General features: G+C 31.0%; 1 long non-coding RNA gene across 1 annotated transcript; it reads left to right on the forward strand.

Moving 5' to 3' along the window:
- Positions 1-711: 711 nt before the first annotated feature.
- LOC128240531 (uncharacterized) lies at positions 712-4,690 on the forward strand. Its single transcript, XR_008262179.1, has 4 exons — positions 712-1,042; positions 2,392-2,470; positions 2,774-2,814; positions 3,189-4,690. It is a non-coding gene; the product is annotated as an uncharacterized LOC128240531 (long non-coding RNA).
- Positions 4,691-5,466: the final 776 nt, after the last annotated feature.

Consider the following 5,466-nt stretch of genomic DNA (forward strand, 5'->3'; position numbering starts at 1 on the left):
CTGCTGCTGCTGCTGCTGCTGCTGCTGCTGCTGCTGCTGCTGCTGCTGCTGCTGCTGCTGCTGCTGCTGCTGCTGCTGCTGCTGCTGCTGCTACTACTACTACTACTACTACTACTACTACTACTACTACTACTACTACTTCTACTACTACTACTACTACTACTACTACTACTACTACTACTACTACTACTACTACTTCTACTACTACTACTACTAATACTACTACTACTACTACTACTACTACTACTTCTATTTATACTACTACTAATACTGCTACTACTACTACTACTACTACTACTACTACTACTACTACTACTACTACTACTACTACTACTACTTCTACTACTACTACTACTACTACTACTACTACTACTACTACTACTACTACTACTTCTACTACTGCTACTGCTACTGCTACTGCTACTGCTGCTGCTGCTGCTGCTGCTGCTGCTGCTACTACTACTACTACTACTACTACTACTACTACTACTACTACTAATGCTGCTGCTGTTGCAGCTGCTGCTGCTGCTGCTTCTGCTGCTGCTGCTACTGCTACTGCTACTGCTACTTCTACTTCTACTGCTACTGCTACTGCTACTGCTACTGCTACTGCTACTACTACTACTACTACTACTACTACTACTACTACCACTACCACTACCACTACCACTACCACTACCTCTACTACTGCTACTGCTATAACAACGTAACGTCGTTTTTTACACTTCCCTATTCTGCACAATGCTAATACCACTCCTCACTCCAATGGATATTACTCCTGCAAACATTTATACTTACTGCCGAAAATGGTACCAAAATAATCATGAATAAATTATCTATCAACTGTAGTACGGGTTTTATCTAATTATGTGAAACAAAATAAAACGAGCAAAAAGTTTCACAAGCATTTTTTGTAATATGTCGTTTTTCTGCCGGTCTTGGGACGTTTTGACTGTCATTTTATACTTTCGATTTCGGATATTTTAAGAATTGTTTTCATTGTCAATGACTTTACAAGGATACATTGACGTCTCCTGCATCGGTGAGTATAACTTTAATGAATTATTATGTATATTTTCTGCTTTTATTTTGACAAAAACTGAAACAGGGGATAAAACATGCTGAATTATAGGTCCAAATCGAAAGAGAACAACAATGCATCATCGAATTTCTGAAAATTCATTCATTTATCTACACAGTGATACTATCCATTTGATTCAGTAATCTGTCGCATTTTTCCGCAAGGGCTATTTATAAACACATCGTTTCTGAGAGTGGCCAAAAACAAGAACAATTTGATGACTCATGAGGCATGCAACCTTAAAAGCCGAGAGTATCCGAATTAACCAGGAAGTAATTTTTGTTTACTTTTAAAATGCCAACCTCTGTAGATAGTAATTTATTTTGAGTAAACATTGAGGAAGGTTTATGCATATCATTGTTTTATTATATTTAGAATGCTATTTATTAGGAGTTGCCAATTCTTTTGCATGAACATTGGTCAAATATTTTATAATTTGAATAAATATTATAAGACATTTGCAATTGTTTTTATTTTGGATATTGTGATTGGTTTTAATGAAATAAACAGATCGGGTTCTTTAAGGATCTGGTCACTTTCGGTTTTAAAAAATGTAAATAAACTATTGGAGAATTGGCAGTTATTTTTTATTAAGCCATTCTATATTATTAATTAAGAATCTGTCAACCTGAAGTTTGTTATTGTTTATGCGCATGTTTCTGCATTGCCCGACAAATTCATATTAAATAACTTAAAGGAGCTCGACAACCAAAACCCAATTAATCAAATTACAACGCCAAGTTTCCATTTAGTGTTTTATTGGTTAATAAGAAAAATGAAGGCTGGCTTATATATAGGCATTTCACAATTGAAACTATGAAAGTAGGCATTTTTTTAATAAATCTTCTAAACAGTTAATTGGATGCCTACCAATTTTAATTGTTTATAGATTATACATTATCACCAAGTAACTAATACTTAAATAACAATTGGAAAGTTTCAAATTTCAACATATCAATGTTTTAATGTGTAAATTTCAGGAAACATTTTTATGTTCTGTATAGTTACTTGGATTATAAAATCACTCTCTGTAAAAGTTATTCAACTTTTAAAACATTATTAGTCTGTAGATTTATTGGAATTCCTGTTATGATAGGATTTCAATTGCTGTCATATATTTTCAACTCAATGTTTTGATTATTCATTTGAAATTATTTTAAACTTCACATTCCATAAATGGCTGTTCTTCCTTTTTGACTAAATATTGTGAGTATTTTTACACATTAGTAAGTCTGCCAATTCATGGGTGGTCAGTTTTGTCATTTATTAGTCTTTTTTCCCTTTTTTATTTAATCTTTTCTTCCTTTCAGTGAGAAATAAAGCCATAGAATACATTCATACCACTCAAATTCAGCCAGTCAGAATGATGGGAAGGATTGCAGAACTGAGGTAACTTAGAACTATGATGCATATTTACCAGAGAAGATCTCATGAACATGCCATTTTCTTTTAAATTATACCTGAAGTTATTGAGAACCCTTTATAAACTGTGAAATTTTGTATGATGACATATTTTATTATTTGTAAAATAAATGCTTTTGACATTTTTTTGAGCTGTAAAGTTGAATTGATTCTTAAATTGATTCTGGTAAATACCAAACTGTGTATAGACATCAAACCTCATTACATATATATACATAGTTGTCCCTCTCTGAATAATACATAATTATCTATGTTTCTGTTTACTTTCAGTTTCACTCTCAACTGACTGATGCAGATTCAGTAACCTAATTGTATGTACTTTTTTGTCAAATTGTATTTATTTGCTCTATTAAAAATATAATGTTGACCTTTTTGAGGAATAATTTTGAAAGGAAAAATAAATTATTATAGAGAAAAGGTAATTTGTTATGTACAAAAAGTGGACAAAAATGTTGAACAGTATGAAGTTTTAAATTAGAAAATCCTTATTTCTCTCTGTATGTATGTCAACTTTATTAAGACAAAATCTGGTAATATAATGTATTCCCTTAATTAATTGTGATAAAACCTTTTTACACTGTAAGTATACATCTGTATATGTATCTTGCCATATAAACTGAATGCATGTAGTTTCTTTTGTGAACATGTGTATTGAAATCAACACATTCCTTTGTTATATTTTCAGGCTCATGATGGTTTCTGAGGAAAAAAACAGCTTGGTGTAATTTGACAGTATTTTTCAGTATTTGACAGTGGTTCTATCATGCAACAGTCATACCATGAAGTGTCTCACAGATTCTCTCTCAATTCCTGCAATATCCAAGATTGCAGTGTAGTGCAAAGAGGATTAATTTTCTTGCAATAAGAAGTATCTGCACTTCCAAATACCCCTGTACAGTATGAACAGTTTCTTCATTTTTTAAGTGATTATAGAGTGAAAATGTTTCCATATAAAATGTTTTCTTTTTATGTGTAACACTTGTTATGAATGGTTCCAAATACATGCATGGACATTATGATTCCAAATCTATGCACATTTTGATTCCAATAATTAACCACAAAAGTATTTTAAATTTGGTTTGAAACAGAAATATTGTCCTTATGTTTGTTTCTAAACATTATCTGGTATTATTCGTGTTTATAGTTTCCATGTCAATTTAAAAAAAAGTCAGTTCTTTGAAAGATGCACTCTTATTCCCACATAAGATTTACCACAATTCATACTTTTGTTTTATTATTCCAAAAAGGATGAATAAATGTTGAAAACAATGGTTCTAATGAAGGATGCCTACTTCTACTTGAAGGAAATGTGCATAAAAGACAGTATTTCTACCGTTTGAGATCATAGTAGATCACAGTAAATCTTTATGCATTCACCAATCATTTAATATCTTTGCTTTTTCAGCTTAAATACACGGTTACAATATTTTTATCAATACTTAATATTTTCCAAAAATGAATTATGAAGTAAGTTGTTAAAGGGTTAACAGTCAAAGTATATGTTTGTTATACATGTGTATGCATTGATACTGAATAAGAGTGTCACTTTAAACAGTTGCCATGGTAACTATAGAGTCTAGTTTTCTTAAGAAACTGTAATTGTTGTCTAAAAACCTTTGTATTTTCAATGTGATACTTTTTAGCATGTCCGCTTCAGTCAATGAAATATTTCTGTTATTTGTTAATCATTTGGTCATACTTTGTATACAATTATATTTATAATTTAACCTTGAAAATTGCTGACAATCTCATACTTATATTGAAATATTCAGAATTGTTAGATGGGTTGAAGTTCACCTTTATTACAACTGTCAGGCAAATCATGGCAAGATGTACATAATTCTCCTTTTTAACAAAAAGCGATGTTTAAAGCATTTTTTTGTATTTTTATTGAATGGTTACCATGGCAACTAATTTTTTGTTTGCCTTTAATCTTCCTATTTATAATACTATTAATTGTAAAAATGCAACAGTCAAGCAGTTAATGGAAGAATGTAAATGTTCTTTGTCTTTTACCTTTTTCAAGCTCATTCTTCAAAATATAAAGCAATTTTAAAATTTCTTAAAAATGGACGTTTTTTCATCATTTTTTTAAAGTAAAATAATTTGCTTAAAACTTTGTTTAGGTTCTGATATTTAGGAATGTGTAATAAATTTATAGAAAATAAACAAAATGTGTTGTTTGGCATTATTTATTTCACTTAAATTCCGAAGTTTTGAATTTGACCTATTTTGGCAGAAAAAATGATAAAAATGTAAAATTAAAAGGGCCATAATTCTGTCAAAAATTGATGGATTTTGAAAAAATGTGCATATTTGAGTTTGTAATGACATAACCTTTAAAATGATATATCTCTTTAATATACCGCATTAAATTATTTTTTTACGTTGCTACTACTACTACTACTACTACTACTACTACTACTGCTACTGCTACTGCTACTGCTACTGCTACTGCTACTGCTACTGCTAACACTACTATTACTACTACAACAAAACTAACTACTAATGCTAATAATATAAGAAGTTATGATAATAATCATCATAATTTTGATAATTAGATCCAATGCTTCGATATTGAATTTCATTCTCACAGCAATTTAAACATAGATGTACTTTAAAGACAGCTTTCCTAACAGTAACCTGCAGGTTTTTGAATACCCACAAGGGCCGTCGTAAGACAGCGCGCTCGACTATGCCGCTTTGACTTAGAATACAATAACGATGTAATAATACCAAGTTTGGCCACTTTATGTCAAACCTAACTAAAATATTTCGATACATAAGGTGACTTTGATGCTGCCCTCCCACCAGCCCGCCCAAACAATGACGCAATTCATTCAAATAACTTGATTTCCCATTATCAAAATGTGGTTAAGAATATACAAATATGCCTTTCAAAGGAAATTAAAAAAACAATTAAAAAAATTAAAGGGCCATAATTTGTATTTAGGCTTAAAACG

The sequence above is a fragment of the Mya arenaria genome, chromosome 7, assembly GCF_026914265.1.
Source record: "Mya arenaria isolate MELC-2E11 chromosome 7, ASM2691426v1".
NCBI classification, from domain to species: Eukaryota; Metazoa; Mollusca; class Bivalvia; order Myida; family Myidae; genus Mya; species Mya arenaria.